At 43.4% G+C, this 17,483-nt stretch overlaps 2 long non-coding RNA genes across 3 annotated transcripts; one reads left to right on the top strand and one right to left on the bottom strand.

Moving 5' to 3' along the window:
- The first annotated feature begins 972 nt into the window (after positions 1–972).
- On the top strand, positions 973–4,309 carry LOC311295772. Of its 2 annotated transcripts, none has more exons than XR_014628381.1 (5): positions 973–1,135; positions 2,018–2,119; positions 2,816–2,938; positions 3,093–3,208; positions 3,878–4,309. It is a non-coding gene; the product is annotated as an uncharacterized lncRNA (long non-coding RNA). The 2 variants fall into 2 exon arrangements; XR_014628382.1 differs by having other exon boundaries at positions 985–1,135; positions 3,096–3,208.
- Positions 4,310–7,351: 3,042 nt separating this feature from the next.
- Positions 7,352–17,172, bottom strand: LOC311295773. The gene is made up of 3 exons (XR_014628383.1): positions 16,706–17,172; positions 8,190–8,291; positions 7,352–7,553 (listed from the first exon to the last, which is right to left on the bottom strand). It is a non-coding gene; the product is annotated as an uncharacterized lncRNA (long non-coding RNA).
- Positions 17,173–17,483: the final 311 nt, after the last annotated feature.

Genomic DNA, 17,483 nt, shown 5'->3' with positions numbered 1-17,483 from the left:
CACTGTTAGAACAAACCGCACAAATTCAGACATGTCAATCTCTCTCTCTCTCTCTCTCTCTCTCTCTCTCTCTCTCTCTCATGACTTCATGTCAGTGGCTCTATTCTCCATTGCTAGTTATTATTCTGAAATGGCATTTTGACATTAGTAATGGGAGATTGGGATAGAACGCGTCAGAAAGTTCTACTCGAGTCCCACAAGATCATTTTAAGGACAAAAACCTGAACCATGTCTTAAAATAAAACACTGAAACATGTCTTGAACAACCCTCTATCACATGAAATACGTTCTGAGGAAACTATTTTGCAAATCGCAATTACGTTACATGCCAACATATAAGCAGTGCTATTACGTTGGTCCTTAACCTAAGCAGTGCTATTACGTTGGTCCTTAACCTAATATAAGCAGTGCTGTTACGGTCCTTAACCTAATATAGCCAATCTATTGCAGTGCTATTACGTTTGTCCTGAACATAATACATCAAAAGCAGGTTTCTTTTCATAGCAGCTAATGCTGTTCATTTTGTTTTAATTATTTACTCCCTTTTTTCTCATTGGGCTACACAATATTATCTATGCCAGGGCGAGTCAAATGGCGGCACCCAAATAATTTTTATCTGGCCCTCCAACTGGTTTTTGATGTTTAAAACCACTCGCAATCTGATATCAAAGTCCCCGCAAAGGTTTAGCGCGTTCAGCGGTGAGTTTAACAACACACGTGATCATTCAGCGGTGAGTTTAACAACGCACGGCAGTTCGTGATATGGTCACGTAATTTAATCTATTGATTCGTGCCACGGACACGTTTATTTCGTAATTTTCGTAATACCAGCACGTTTTTTAAACTATTGTATTTTCAATGGGAAGCGTCTTTTTCGTGATAACAGCACAATTCTTTCTGCCTGTCGGCTGCAGCAGAGAAGCTGTTTAATCAACATTTTTTTTCACAAGATCTTATGTATTTTTATGTATTTTTTTAATGTTATTATTTCGGTCTTATTCCCAGGGAAGCTGGATTGCTTTGCTGTTTATTGATATTTTTTAAATTATATTTTATCAGTAGGAAATCGCGCTGAAGAAGTCTCGTTCCGAACACATCGCGATATTTGGCATCAGTTCACGTGTGTCAGATGTTGGTAAGTAAATACCTAAATACGCTGTCCTAATAATGTGTGATATCATGTCTTTTCTGTTTGTCGATATTAATCTGCCATTATATCTGCCATCTCCACGGAGACTTTGCGTTTCATTGCTTTCTAATTCAAAACAGGGTGATTAACACTGCCTGTCACGTGACGTGCTATAGGCTTAGATATTCATATCAGATTAAAAATAGTACAATTAGTTCCAAAGTTGTATTTGTAGTAGAAGCACAGTAAAAACAACACTTACCATGCTTTTACCACAGTAACATTAGTTTTACTGTGATAAGTGTAGTAAAAAGACAGTAATCACAAAACTTACCATGCTTTTACCACACTATTTGTAGTTTTAATGTGGTACTTATTGTAAATGCACAGTAACCACAACACTTACCATGCTTTTACCACAGTAACCATAGTTTTACTGTGATAGGTGTGGTAAAAGGACAGTAATCACAAAACTTACCATGCTTTTACCACACTATTTGTAGTTTTAATGTGGTACTTACCGGTATTGTAAATGCACAGTAACCACAAACCATTACCATGCTTTTACCACAGTAACCATAGTTTTACTGTGATAGGTGTGGTAAAAGGACAGTAACCACAAAACTTACCATGCTTTAAACCTCAGTAACCTTAGTTTTACTGTGATTGGTTTAGTAAGGACAGTAATCACAAAACTTACCATGCTTTTACCTCAGTATTGATAGTTTTAAAGTGATATTTGTTGTAAATGCATATTAACCACAACACTTGCCCTGCTTGTAAGGCTTTATAATGTAACATCCAATATTTGTAAGGTAAATCAGTACTTTTCCCTTTAAATAATCCTATATATTATACATAATGATATTTTCTTTTCTCTTTTTTCAGCTGAAAAGACCAAAAGGGCCTTTCGGACTCAGTCATTCCATTATTGTTGGAGGAGAAGTAAACGGAGGAGACGGACAGCTGCAAAGGCAAATATTCGCAATGGTATGTGTTGGTTTTAACCCTAAATCAAACATTTTATCAAGCATTTGTTGTTTATTAAACCTTTTCTCACAAAACCCATAGCCCAATCAGTACAAACATAGTCTTAATAATTCACAAGATTTAACAAGTTGTCAAATTCGTACGATACTCGTACATATTTGTATACTCGTACACAATCCTGCAGCTTTTACTCCTAGTGCTGTCATTGGCTACTGCCTCAATTCCTGTACATATTTATCGCGATATTTGTAAATCAGTTGCGCCACTTCTTGGAAAGTTGTCGGATGTCACACACGCTGTCAGAAAGTTTATATTAATTGCAAATTGGACCCTGTCTGTTTATGTTCCAGTGATACATGATGTCTCTCCACACCTCATAACCTACCTCTGTTTGCAAGAGTGGAAAAGCTTATCTGACTTGTCACATGACATTAGATACTCGATTATTTTGTCATAATCAGAGCAGTTACACTGCTGATAACTGTCCCGTTTGCATGTAAATCTTTTTCATGATTATTGCTTGCTATTAAAGACATACTTTTATTCATAGAAATGCCCACATATCAGTGAACTTATTACATAAAAATGCTTTTAACATTTAATTATGCAACACTCTTTACAGAAAACATATCCTACAGTTATAAACTGACTATTTGCAAGTAATGTATTAAAATTACCTTCCTTTCTGTTTTGCAGGATTACTTAGTCCTTTTTTTTAAAGCTCTACCAATATCAAACTCAACAGCTCTTTAAAGAGCCAACCATTACAAGAGCTACTAGTGAGTCGCAGCGAATCTTGCCGTGATCAGCCCTTCCCAGGTGAAGTTTCTAGAATATTGCAATCAGTTTTTACTCATCAAATGTTCTCTCCTGAATCATATGGTAAATTAACTTATTTATAACTGTCTTAATTTGTGTTTCAAGAACAATAGTAATTGCACATAGAGTAAGTCGAGACTTTCTTGTTTTACAGTAGAGAAGGAAGACCAGTCCTTATATCAACGCAAGCTAATCGAATAAGTCCTTTGTTTCGGGTGAGGAAGGAACATCTGATGCCCAAAGAAGACAGAAAAGTGTGCGAGTCCATTGGTATGTCTTGTATTGAAACAATGCTGTAATATGTAGTACATAATTTGATGTTGACAATTTTACATTGTACAGGTTATCACTTGGTTTTTGACCAAGTGAAGCTCTTGAAACAATTGACAGAAGAGTATGTTGTCTGGAAAGAAATCAAGCATCACTGGCAAAGGCTCAAAAGAGACCATGCCTTTCTTAAAAATCTTTTAAAATATGTTGCTGTTGATATGGGTAAAACTGTTTTTGTTCAGTACTTAGCTTATTTTGTGCTGCAATATTTTATATATATATATATATATATATATATATATATATATATATATATATATATATATTTAATACTTCAATGTGTGTATATTATATAACGTACTGACTGCTGCTTTGTAAATTTATGTAAGGAACAGGCAACTCTGGCCCTTTGCATTCTACTTTTTGAGGTTAGTTAAGAGTTAACCTCCAACCTTAATCGAGCACATCTGGAAATTTTAACCAAAGTCTTCAGGTTTATTTCTAGACAATAGGCAGGAGGGTTTGAGGTCGGAGCTAAATGTGCAGGACAGTGGACGCTGAGGGCCAGAGTAAACCATCACTGCTTTAAATAACGCAGAACATAAGCTGACCCGACTGTCCATTAAACAACTTTATTTGAATGGTTTCTGTCTTTTGTTTTACTTTCAGACCAGGACTGGAGAACGCCTGACAATGGGATGTTGAGACTTCTTCCTCTGGTTGAGAAAAAGCTACACCACATCAGTGATCACATCTTCTGTTCTTCTGTTCTTCAACTGAACAAACTGTTTAGACGAGGAAGAAGAACACTAACACGATCGAGACGTACAGGGAAGAGCGAGAAACCAGTTTAGCTGTGATAATGAATCATTATTTTCCAACACAATATCAAATCTGTTTTCTGTATCATATGTGACTGAATATGATTATCTGGCACTCGTTTTGTGGCTTCAGCAGCTGTGAATGGATTCATATGATGTTAACGTGTTTTTGAAGACACATTTTTATTTATCTTGAATCTCATTTGTCTTTATGCTACTTTATCAACTTTATGCTTTGTTCTCCAATAAAGTGTTGTTTAATAAAGTATGGTGACTATTGTGTATTGAAAGTGGTGTTTGGTAGCCTGGCTGCCAGCCCGAACCCCGCCCACAACATTTTTTGGTCGGGAAGTTCGGTCTGGACTCGTTCCGTTGAGGAGCTATTATGCCCGAACAAAAATTGTTCGGACCAATCAAATTGTCAGGGCGGGCTTTATACGATGATGACAGATGAGCAACGCAACGTAATCGTCCACGTCACCAAAGAGCGCTTGATTTGAATTAGTTTACAACAAAGACGACTGCTGCTGGAGAATTGAGATTTCACAAGTTCACATTTACAAATAAGTCAGATAGAATAAATGCGTATATAAGATTTCACACAAATAAGTCGATAGAATAAATGCGTATATGACGTGCTGTCCGAGGAGAGGGCTGTGGGCTCGGTAACCATACTCCCACGTAGTGAGGAGAGTGAGGATTCGGGGTGGTGGAGGGATGCTGAAAAACTGTCAAGGAGTGTTAGGTAAGTTTACAGAGTGAATATGCTTCCTCATGCTGATAGAAAGGGTAACGTTAGACATGGTATTGTTTGATGACAAGTTGATATTGGATTGATTATTTGTACGTGCTCCTCCCGAACTTTGTTTATGAAACATCATGTGTAGATTCCGCCATCGCGTCTGTTATAGAAGATATCGGCAGCGCATTCATTTTAAAAGAGGAACAGAGAGCCGCGACATTTTGTTGGTTGAAAATATGAATGAAGAACATGCGTCATTTACTCAGTTGCTCTGATTGGTTGTAGGTCTATCCAATTGAGTGCAGAGTTTTTTTTTTTTCCTGGTTTGGTTGAGACACGCCCCATAATCAAATCTCTATGGAGAAGTATCAGACTCACATTCTGACTAGAATCTGAGTATGACGACGTCAGGCTAGGTGTTTGGTACAGTAAATAGAAATGTTCTTTTGAGAAATTTTAATTTCTTGTTTCTTTAAAAATAACTACATATAATTAATAACTTATAAATAACTAAATATAATTAATTACCATGATTCTTTTACTTGGGACATAAAATTTTTTATCTGGTTAATGATATTTGGGACAACAATGCAACAAAAGTTGCACATACTTGCATGTATGCCAGTTTCCAGTGAAATAAAAGGAAGCTATGTGAATAGCAAGAGGCTGCAGTGGGCTATCTTGCTATAAATACTTAAAGCTTAATTGAAGATGATTGATCATTCTAGTATACTCTATATAGTATACTCTATATATCACTGATGTCAGGAATATAAGCAGCAATCAGAGGGGGTGAAAAGGAAATGTTGGCACTGTTTTTTTGTTGTTTTACTGAATGGTGCATTATCCTTGTGTAATAGTAATAGTATGTGTAGATCTGTGTAGATTATACTGTCCTTCCACCCCCAGGGCCCAGCAATGGCCCCCAGAAGAGCAAACAAATGCACATTTCAAATGGCTGTAACTCAAAGTCTGGTTAGTGTATCAAAGAGAAAATTGGCTGGACAACTGCTTATACTATGTTTAATAAATAATGTTGGCCACAGTTTTCAGACATATATGGAAAGCTGGCATAAAGGTTATTTTTAAAGTGCTCACAGTAAAATATCAAATTTCAGCCTGTCCCTCATATATGTCATAAAGGTTTGCACAATGAACAAATTTAGATATCCAGTTGTCCATTAAATATATTATTTATTTAACATTTATTGTTTTATTACTAAACGTTTTAAACTACATTACCCACATATCTCTGTCATTCTATCAGTGGAGCAGGAAGCATTGTGCTGTAGTTCATTGAAATGTGCAGACATGCTTAGGGTTAGGGTTAGGATCTCGGTAAAGGAGTAATTTCTCACAACATAGAGACACTTTATAGTTAGCTTAATGTATAACTAACGTAATAATAACACCAAAACATACTTTGTAACATGAAGCGCCGTTTTATATGGGTTAAATGATTGTCCAATCACAGCGAGTTCTGCGATAAAGTCACAGCCAATAACAACCCAGCTGAACAGATGCGTCACTTACATGCCCATTTATGGTAAACGATGACACATCTCTTCTGGTTCTGGCTGCGGGGATAGATACCTTAAATATTTTATATTTAGGCTGTTAAACATGCATTCCTTCTAATTAAATTATAAAACTCATATTTAAAAACAAAAGACTCCTTTGTGTGGTTACCATCCAAAAACGAGGTCACATGATCAATGACACAAATTTGCTTATTTGATTAGACTGATGCATAAATACATTTGAAAGAGAAACTTTTTTCTAAGCAATGGCCTACAGCAGGGGTAGGTTTGCAGTATTTTAATTAAAGATAATTACATGTACTAAAGTGCTTCTAACATTTACAGTGTATGTATAGTATATTAAAGGTATATCAATAATATTCAAATAAATGTAACAAAAGCACAATGAATGGACACCATTTTGAAAGCTTATTCCAATATTTAATGTCAAACTGTTTAAAGACAAATGTACTGCCAAAACTACTGCACAACAGTATAAAAATCAGTTAATTAAAAATATCCAGATACAGGAGCAATCTATTATAGTGACACATACATTAACGTTAAAAAAAATTGCTGTGATGAAGTTGAATATATTTACAAACCAAGAGATGAGATTCAAGTTTGTTATGTGAACATACATTTGTTTCTTCGCTTTAAAGAACAAATAGGCAAAAACATAAGCACAACATTTTACATTCTCAACTTTCATTCTATATCCTTGTGATTATTGGTCACTTTTATTGTAACTATGCAATGAATATGTCCTTTAGCAAAACACCTGATGAACACTGACACTTTTTTGATAAAGGCATTAGGCAGAAATCAAGTACAGTTTATGAAGCTGAAAAGAGAAAACAAAATGCTTTAACAATATGGAAAAAGATAAATCACTATTTTCAATATTGGTTCTGCATATATCAAAGAGATCCTGAGGAGGAATGGGACTTCGCATGAAGACTTTCAGAAACTGTGACAGAGCAAAGGGTGCACCTCGCTGGACACATCCTACGCATGCCCAAACAACAACACCCAAACACAGTGATGAAGTGGACACCACCAGGAGGATGCAGGAGACAGCGAAGACCAAGGAAGACATGGAGACAGATGTTTCACGAAGACCTGAAGAATGTCAGTGTCCCATGGGAAGATGTGAAGAACTTGGCCACGGATCGAATACGTTGGAGGACAGTTGTTGCCCAATGTGCCCAGCACAGGACTTGATGATGACGTTGTGAGTTTATAACTGTAGGATATGTTTTCTGTAAAGAGTGTTGCATAATTAAATGTTAAAAGCATTTTTATGTAATAAGTTCACTGATATGTGGGCATTTCTATGAATAAAAGTATGTCTTTAATAGCAAGAAATAATCATGAAAAAGATTTACATGCAAACGGGACAGTTATCAGCAGTGTAACTGCTCTGATTATGACAAAATAATCGAGTATCTGATGTCATGTGACAAGTCAGATAAGCTTTTCCACTCTTGCAAACAGAGGTAGGTTATGAGGTGTGGAGAGACATCATGTATCACTGGAACATAAACAGACAGGGTCCAATTTGCAATTAATATAAACTTTCTGACAGTGTGTGTGACATCCGACAACTTTCCAAGAAGTGGCGCAACTGATTTACAAATATCGCGATAAATATGTACAGGAATTGAGGCAGTAGCCAATGACAGCACTAGGAGTAAAAGCTGCAGGATTGTGTACGAGTATACAAATATGTACGAGTATCGTACGAATTTGACAACTTGTTAAATCTTGTGAATTATTAAGACTTTCAGACTATGTTTGTACTCATTGGGCTATGGGTTTTGTGAGAAAAGTTTTAAGAAACAACAAATGCTTGAGATAAAATGTTTGATTTAGGGTTAAAACCAACACATACATACCATTGTGAATATTTGCCTTTGCAGCTGTCCGTCTCCTCCGTTTACTTCTCCTCCAACAATAATGGAATGACTGAGTCCGAAAGGCCCTTTTGGTCTTTTCAGCTGAAAAAAGAGAAAAGAAAATATCATTATGTATAATATATAGGATTATTTAAAGGGAAAAATACTGATTTACCTTACAAATATTGGATGTTACATTATAAAGCCTTACAAGCAGGGCAAGTGTTGTAGTTAATATGCATTTACAACAAATATCACTTTAAAACTATCAATACTGAGGTAAAAGCATGGTAAGTGTCAGGCTTCCTGGGTGGGATGAAGTAGGAGGCGAACTCGAAGATGAAGTATTCCAAGGTTTTAATTCTCAAATATAACAGATACACAAAAAACAGGGAGCGTGTGCTCAGAACAGGAACCTAACATTTAAACATTGACCGACAAGTGAAGACTGAAACACTCAGGGCTTAAATACAGGGGAGAACAGATCAGGGAAACAAGACACAGCTGACAAGACTAACGAGGAACCAGGTGACACAAATGAACTAATGAGGGTAACCATGGAAACCAAGGAGTGGCGGGAAAACAGAACAAAGGAAGACATGTGACCAGTGACAAAAACACTCAAACAGAACAGAACTGTGACATAATTCCCCCCTCCCGGTAGGCGCGTCCTCGCGCCGTAGACAGACCAACAAATAGGGTGGGAGGGTGGGCGCCCTGGAGGCTGACAAGGGCGTGGCTTGGCAGGACAGGGAGCCTCCAGGGCGGAGCTGGCAGTTCAGGTGACCAGGGCGAAGACAGCCTTTCAGGCGGCCATGGCGGAGAAGACCCCTTGGGTGGCCATGGCGGTGCGGACCCTTCGGGCGGCCATGGCGGAGACAACCCCTCGGGCGGCCATGGCGGTGCGGACCCTTCGGGTGGCCATGGCGGAGACGACCCCTCAGGTGGCCATGGCGGAGACGACCCTTCGGGTGGCCACGGCGGAGAAGACCCTTCGGGTGGCCACGGCGGAGAAGACCCTTCGGGTGGCCACGGCGGAGAAGACCCTTCGGGTGGCCACGGCGGAGAAGACCCTTCGGGTGGCCACGGCGGAGAAGACCCTTCGGGTGGCCATGGTGGTGAAGACCCTTCAGGTGGCCACGGCGGAGAAGATCCTTCAGGTGGCCATGGTGGTGAAGACCCTTCAGGTGGCCATGGTGGTGAGGACCCCTCAGGTGGCCATGGCCCCTCGAGTGGCCAGGACGGAGCCCTATGGCCCCCCCCCAAAAAATACTTGGGAAAAGTCCCGGGTACCAGAGAGGGCTCGGTGCAGGGCAGCGAAGAGGGCTCGGTGCTGGGCAGATCCAGCGACGAGGGCCCGGCGCTGGGCAGATCCAGCGACGAGGGCTCGGCGCTGGGCAGATCCAGCGACGAGGGCTCGGTGCTGGGCAGATCCAGCGACGAGGGCCTTGTGCTGGGCAGATCCAGCGACGAGGGCTTTGTGCTGGGCAGATCCAGCGACGAGGGCTTTGTGCTGGGCAGATCCAGCGACGAAGAGGGCTCTGAGCTGGGCAGGACCAGCGGCGAAGAGGGCTCTGAGCTGGGCGGAACCAGCGGCGGAGAGGGCTCTGAGCTGGGCGGGACCAGCGGCGAAGAGGGCTCTGAGCTGGGCGGGACCAGCGGCGAAGAGGGCTCTGAGCTGGGCGGAACCAGCGGCGAAGAGGGCTCTGAGCTGGGCGGAACCAGCGGCGAAGAGGGCTCTGAGCTGGGCGGGACCAGCGGCGAAGAGGGTTCTGAGCTGGGCGGGACCAGCGGCGAAGAGGGCTCTGAGCTGGGCGGGACCAGCGGCGAAGAGGGCTCTGAGCTGGGCGGAACCAGCGGCGAAGAGGGCTCTGAGCTGGGCGGAACCAGCGGCGAAGAGGGCTCTGAGCTGGGCGGGACCAGCGGCGAAGAGGGCTCTGAGCTGGGCGGGACCAGCGGCGAAGAGGGCTCTGAGCTGGGCGGGACCAGCGGCGAAGAGGGCTCTGAGCTGGGCGGGACCAGCGGCGAAGAGGGCTCTGAGCTGGGCGGGACCAGCGGCGAAGAGGGCTCTGAGCTGGGCGGAACCAGCGGCGAAGAGGGTTCTGAGCTGGGCGGGACCAGCGGCGAAGGGGGCTCTGAGCTGGGCGGGACCAGCGGCGAAGGGGGCTCTGAGCTGGGCGGGACCAGCGGCGAAGGGGGCTCTGAGCTGGGCGGGACCAGCGGCGAAGGGGGCTCTGAGCTGGGCGGGACCAGCGGCGAAGGGGGCTCTGAGCTGGGCGGGACCAGCGGCGAAGGGGGCTCTGAGCTGGGCGGGACCAGCGGCGAAGGGGGCTCTGAGCTGGGCGGGACCAGCGGCGAAGGGAGCTCTGAAAAAAGGTCAATTAAGTCCTTCTCGTCCGGACTCTGGCTGAGGACAGGAACAGGAGATACTGGGCGGAAAGTCTCTGGCTTGACGGGCACGACGCTGTCAGTCACAGGTGCAGCGGGCATAACGCTCACAGTCTCAGGGGCGGCGGGCATGACGCATACTGCCTTGGCTTCGGCAGATCTGGCGTGAAGTGCAGGCTCGGCTGGACTGGCGTGAAGTGCAGGCTCGGCTGGACTGGCGTGAAGTGCAGGCTCGGCTGGACAGACGTGAAGTGCAGGCTTGGTTGGGCTGATGAGAGGAGGGAGATCAGAGAAGTCATCCCTGGAGATAGGTTTGATTGTGCAGATATATCGCCCATATCCTCCCCTGTGACCTCCACGGATACCCCGGAACACAGCTTGGCGGGTTCCCACAAAGGCCTGCTTCCAGCTCTCCATCTTCTTTTCTTTTTTACGGTCGGTCAATCTGTCAGGCTTCCTGGGTGGGATGAAGTAGGAGGCGAACTCGAAGATGAAGTATTCCAAGGTTTTAATTCTCAAATATAACAGATACACAAAAAACAGGGAGCGTGTGCTCAGAACAGGAACCTAACATTTAAACATTGACCGACAAGTGAAGACTGAAACACTCAGGGCTTAAATACAGGGGAGAACAGATCAGGGAAACAAGACACAGCTGACAAGACTAACGAGGAACCAGGTGACACAAATGAACTAATGAGGGTAACCATGGAAACCAAGGAGTGGCGGGAAAACAGAACAAAGGAAGACATGTGACCAGTGACAAAAACACTCAAACAGAACAGAACTGTGACAGTAAGTTTTGTGATTACTGTCCTTACTAAACCAATCACAGTAAAACTAAGGTTACTGAGGTTTAAAGCATGGTAAGTGTTGTGGTTACTGTCCTTTTACCACACCTATCACAGTAAAACTATGGTTACTGTGGTAAAAGCATGGTAAGTGTTGTGGTTACTGTGCATTTACAATAAGTACCACATTAAAACTACAAATAGTGTGGTAAAAGCATGGTAAGTTTTGTGATTACTGTCCTTTTACCACACCTATCACAGTAAAACTATGGTTACTGTGGTAAAAGCATGGTAAGTGTTGTGGTTACTGTGCATTTACAATAAGTACCACATTAAAACTACAAATAGTGTGGTAAAAGCATGGTAAGTTTTGTGATTACTGTCTTTTTACTACACTTATCACAGTAAAACTAATGTTACTGTGGTAAAAGCATGGTAAGTGTTGTTTTTACTGTGCTTCTACTACAAATACAACTTTGGAACTAATTGTACTATTTTTAATCTGATATGAATATCTAAGCCTATAGCACGTCACGTGACAGGCAGTGTTAATCACCCTGTTTTGAATTAGAAAGCAATGAAACGCAAAGTCTCCGTGGAGATGGCAGATATAATGGCAGATTAATATCGACAAACAGAAAAGACATTGTAAATAATTCAAATGTCCACACGAGTCTCAGGGTTCAATGAATACTTTGTATTGTTACAATCGTGCAGCAGCTAACATACAGGCAAGTGTTCAAACTCAAAAAACCCCGCAACCGCCCCAGTCTCCTAGGGCAACGCCCCCCACGTGCGTACGTAACAGAATGCCCTTAAAGCTATAAAGTCACATTTACATGTGCACATTATATGACATCTCCCCTTTTAAGTTTTGTTTCTTTCTCTGAGGATACACAAGATACCGAAGATATCCTGACTGTTCCTATAACTGAACATTTGAACAGTACTGCACTTGATTAAACAGTAAGGCACTAGTATCAGTAGGCTTAACTCATCAAACATAACTCTGTGCCATATATAAACGAGCATTAGAACATAAGCTCTCTTCGGAGTGTAAACTTTTCAGTCCACAAAATCAACAAACATTTCCTTTGTCATCTTTTCCCCTCCCCACAGTGCATGGCTCCAAAGGTGAACAAAATAGCCACACCTTCACAGATTCAACCTTTCAACGGGTTTACTCAGTCTACCAGACCGGGTATGGACCAGTCCAGTCTGAGTCTCTGGCGGTTTGAGACTGGGGGTTGGTGATGCGGTGTCAGCGAAGACTGCGGGGTCAGGCTGCTGTGTGGCAGCACATTGCTGTAGTCCATCTGGAGCTAAAGGGTGAGTGTCTCCAGCTGCCGGAGGAACATGCTGCAAGTGACGCCGGTTGCGTCTCAAAGTTGCTCCCTGAGGTGTTTCAATAACAAAGGAGCGTGGTGTGATGCTGTCTCCCGTGACAACGGCAGGTGTTCTCCAGGCTTTCTGATGATCCAGCTTCATGAGGACGGGATCACCTGGCTTTAAAGAAGGCAAGGGCCTAGCTCCATGGAGCTGATTAAAGTAGAATGCTTGTTTCCCCTTTTCCCATGCATCCTTAGTCCTGACCGTTTCCAGATCAGGCCATCGGGGCTGTAGATTTGCCTCCAGTGTTGGAAGGGTTGTCTTTATCTTCCGGCCCATGAGTAGCTCTGCCGGGCTCACGCCTGTGGTGGTGCAAGGCGTTGACCGAAAGCACATAAGGGCAAGCAGAGGGTCTTTCTGCGTCAAGATTTTTTTAGCGGTCTGAACCCCTCTCTCTGCATGTCCGTTCCCTTGAGGGTTGTGTGGACTAGAAGTGATGTGTATAAAGTCAAACTCTCTTGCAAAGTCTTTAAATTCCTGACATGAAAACTGAGGCCCATTGTCAGACACAACCTCATCTGGACAGCCAAATCTTGCAAACACTGTCTTCAACTTCAAGATTACCTGCGAGGCAGTGGTTGTCGGCAGGTGAAGTATTTCCAGGAACCGGGGAAAATAGTCAGACACGACAAGGTAAGTGTGTTTGTTATGATCACACAGGTCCATAGCAAGTCTCTTCCAAGGCCGGTCAGGAAGGGGGGTAGAGATGAGAGGTTCTCTCCGCTGGCTGGGTTTCATCTCACGGCATACCTGACAGGACTGGACCTTTTGTTGGATTGCTGATGAGATGCTGGGCCACCATACAGACGCATGGGCTCGCTCTCTACACTTTGTCAAACCTTGGTGTCCGTCATGTATTCGGTTCAGGATGTCATTTCTCAGCACATCAGGAATCACCATACGGCTGCCTCTGATGACGATCCCATTGCATTCAGATAATTCAGCTTTCATTGGAAAATACTCTCTGATTGCTGCTGGGACGTGGCCTATGTAATCTGGCCACCCTGACTTTATGTACTGCAACACCAGTTGAAGGTTACAGTCGGCTGCCGTAGCTGTCTTTATGGCCTCAAGCTTACGTGGGGTTGCAGGCAGGGCATCTACAACGGCTGCTATATAGCACGCTACGTCTGAGTGAGTGTCAGTCTCCGTTTCCAGGCACTGTAGTGGACTCCGTGAGAGTGTGTCGGCCACTGTTAAGGTCTTCCCTGGTGCATATTCGGCCATCGGTTTAAATCTCATAAGTCTCATGAGTAGTCTTTGGCACCGTATTGGCACGTTGTCCAGGTCTTTCTGATTCATGAGGGGCACCAGAGGTTTGTGGTCGGTGACCAATTTGAAGCTCTCAAGGCCACACAGATACTTTCCAAATTTCTCACAGGCCCAGACGCTCGCCAAACACTCCTTCTCAATCTGTGCATATCTGGTCTCGGCATCAGACAGGCGACGTGAGCAGTATGCCACAGGTTTCCATTCCCCTTCATGTAGCTGCAACAGTACTCCGCCTATGCCATAACTGCTGGCGTCAGCTGAGACAGCAGTAGGCCGGTTCACATCATAGAACTTCAGGACTGGAGAAGTGGACAGGATGTCTTTAATCCGCTGGAATGCCTCCTGCTGAGAATGGTCCCATGTCCATACTGACTTGGACTTTAACAGGTCATAAAGTGGCTGACACACAGTAGACAAATTTGGAATGTATCTCCCCAAGTAATTGAACATGCCCAAAATACGCTTTAGGTCTTGCACGTTCTGTGGTGGTGGGAGCTCGCGGATTGCCTTGACTTTTTCAGGGTCGGGCCTCACACCTGATTTGTCAATGACATGACCCAAGAAGTGAAGCTGGTCCTGCCTAAACTTACATTTTTCTTTGTTTAGCTTCAGGCCGGCTGACTCGATCCTTTCCAGCACCTTGCTGAGACGTTGGTCGTGCTGTTCTGGAGTATCTCCATACACGAGGACATCATCCATGAAGATAGCCACGCCTACCAGGCCATTGAGGGTCTCTGTCATTTTGCGTTGGAAGATTTCCGGAGCACTTGTGATTCCGAATGGGAGTCTTTTAAACGCATATCTCCCAAAGGGTGTTATGAAGGTGGTTAATTTGGTGCTTTCAGGGTGCAGAGGTATCTGCCAAAACCCGGAGGCGGCATCCAGTGACGTGAACATGGTTGCACCACTGAGTTTAGCAGTAATTTCCTCAGCAGTTGGAAGGACGTACCTCTCTCTCCTTACAGCCTCGTTTAACCTCTTCAAATCAACACAGATGCGCACCTTCCCATTTTTCCTTGGAACTGGCACCATAGGCGCACACCAGTCAGTGGGCTCAGTCACAGGCTCAATCACCTCATTTTCCTCCATGCGTTTTAATTCCTCTTTTACTTTTTGCAGTAGAGGCAACGGGACACGACGAGCAGTGTGCACTGTGTATGGCTCAGCATTATCTCTTAACAGGATTTTAACAGGTTCGGTTTTGAGTGTTCCGTGCTCACCGAATGCTGTGTGGACTTCCTCGACACGTTTCACAAGCCCCATGGTCATTGCAGTGGCTCTGCCTAGCAGATTGTTCGCGTTGCGGCCACCGACGACGTATACTGGAAAACAGTATGGCTTTCCCTTATATTCTGTGCTGGCTTGGAACTTTCCTAAACAGTCCAACTGACCACCTGGACTGCACAGTGTGATATTAGATGGCTCCAATTTCTTATCGGGAACAAGTTTGTTGAACGCCTCTGCTCCCATAATGTTTACATCTGCACCCGTGTCAATTTTGAATTTGACCGGTGTTGTTCCAATTGTAAACTGTATTGTCCATCGTTCATCACTTCCATTTTCATTTGTGACTGCACCCAGGAAGTATGGTGTCTGTGAAACAGTCTCTGTCACTTCTCTGACTGATTTACTATAACATTTCTTTTCCCAGTGACCCACCTTCTTACACTTGTTGCATGTGGAGTTCTTGGCTGGGCACCTTTCCGGATCTCTATGTTTCAATTTTCCACATTTTCCACAGTTTGAGTCTCCTTGATCATTTTCTCTCTTTTTAGGTTTCCACTTGGGCTTTCCTCTGCCTAATCCTCTCCCGCGGATTTCCTGTACTGCTGCATGTGACTCCCCCTGCAGGTGAACTTGGAGTGCAACCTCCTCAGACTGGCGAACAGTTGTAATCGTTTGGGCAAGTGTAAGATCAGCCATTAGCTGCGATTTACGTGACAAATCCTTGTCCAAAATGCCCACAACAATGCGGTCGCGGATGTGTTCGTCTCTATTTACACCAAAGTCGCAGTGTTCTGATAGCTCATAAAGGGCTCTGATAAACATTTCAGCTTTCTCACCGGGCCGCTGCGATCTCTGGTGAAAACAGGCGCGCTCGTGAATCACGTTGCGTTTAGGATAGAAGTATGCGTCGTATTTTCCCAACACAACGTCAATCTTCTTCTCATCCCCCTCCGTCTCAAATGTGAAAGACTTGAAAATGTTTTCAGCCTCAGGCCCCATGGCATAAATCAGCGAACTGACCTGCACTTCGCCATCCTCTTTACTCAGTTTAGTGGCCAGACGAAATCGCAGGAAACGTTGCTTCCAGTCTGCCCATTCATTTGGACGATCAAAAGCGAAACTTTCCGGAGGATGAAACTTGGCCATCTTTTCAGTGAAGCAATGTGTCCGTCAAACGCTTCTGACACCATGTAAATAATTCAAATGTCCACACGAGTCTCAGGGTTCAATGAATACTTTGTATTGTTACAATCGTGCAGCAGCTAACATACAGGCAAGTGTTCAAACTCAAAAAACCCCGCAACCGCCCCAGTCTCCTAGGGCAACGCCCCCCACGTGCGTACGTAACAGAATGCCCTTAAAGCTATAAAGTCACATTTACATGTGCACATTATATGACAGACATGATATCACACATTATTAGGACAGCGTATTTAGGTATTTACTTACCAACATCTGACACACGTGAACTGATGCCAAATATCGCGATGTGTTCGGAACGAGACTTCTTCAGCGCGATTTCCTACTGATAAAATATAATTTTAAAAATATCAATAAACAGCAAAGCAATCCAGCTTCCCTGGCAATAAGACCGAAATAATAACATTAAAAAAATACATAAAAATACATAAGATCTCGTGAAAAAAATGTTGATTAAACAGCTTCTCTGCTGCAGCCGACAGGCAGAAAGAATCGTGCTGTTATCACGAAAGACGCTTCCCATTGAAAATACAATAGTTTAAAAAACGTGCTGGTATTACGAAAATAACGAAATAAACGTGTCCGTGGCACGAATCAATAGATTAAATTACGTGACCATATCACGAACTGCCGTGCGTTGTTAAACTCACCGCTGAATGATCACGTGTGTTGTTAAACTCACCGCTGAACGCGCTAAACCTTTGCGGGGACTTTGATATCAGATTGCGAGTGGTTTTAAACATCAAAAACCATTTGTAGGGCCAGATAAAAATTATCTGGGTGCCGCCATTTGACTCGCCCTGGCATAGATAATATTTTGTAGCCCAATGAGAAAAAATGGAGTAAATAATTAAAACAAAATGAACAGCATTAGCTGCTACGTGTGAAAAGAAACCTGCTTTGGATGTATTATGTTCAGGACAAACGTAATAGCACTGCAATAGATTGGCTATATTAGGTTAAGGACCAACGTAATAGCACTGCTTATATTAGGTTAAGGACCAACGTAATAGCACTGCTTATATTA

This window comes from Rutilus rutilus (genome assembly GCF_951802725.1).
Source record: "Rutilus rutilus genome assembly, chromosome: 8".
NCBI lineage: Eukaryota > Metazoa > Chordata > Actinopteri > Cypriniformes > Leuciscidae > Rutilus > Rutilus rutilus.
The sequence above is the reverse complement of the archived record's forward strand: the minus strand, read 5'-3'. Positions and strand labels throughout refer to the sequence as shown.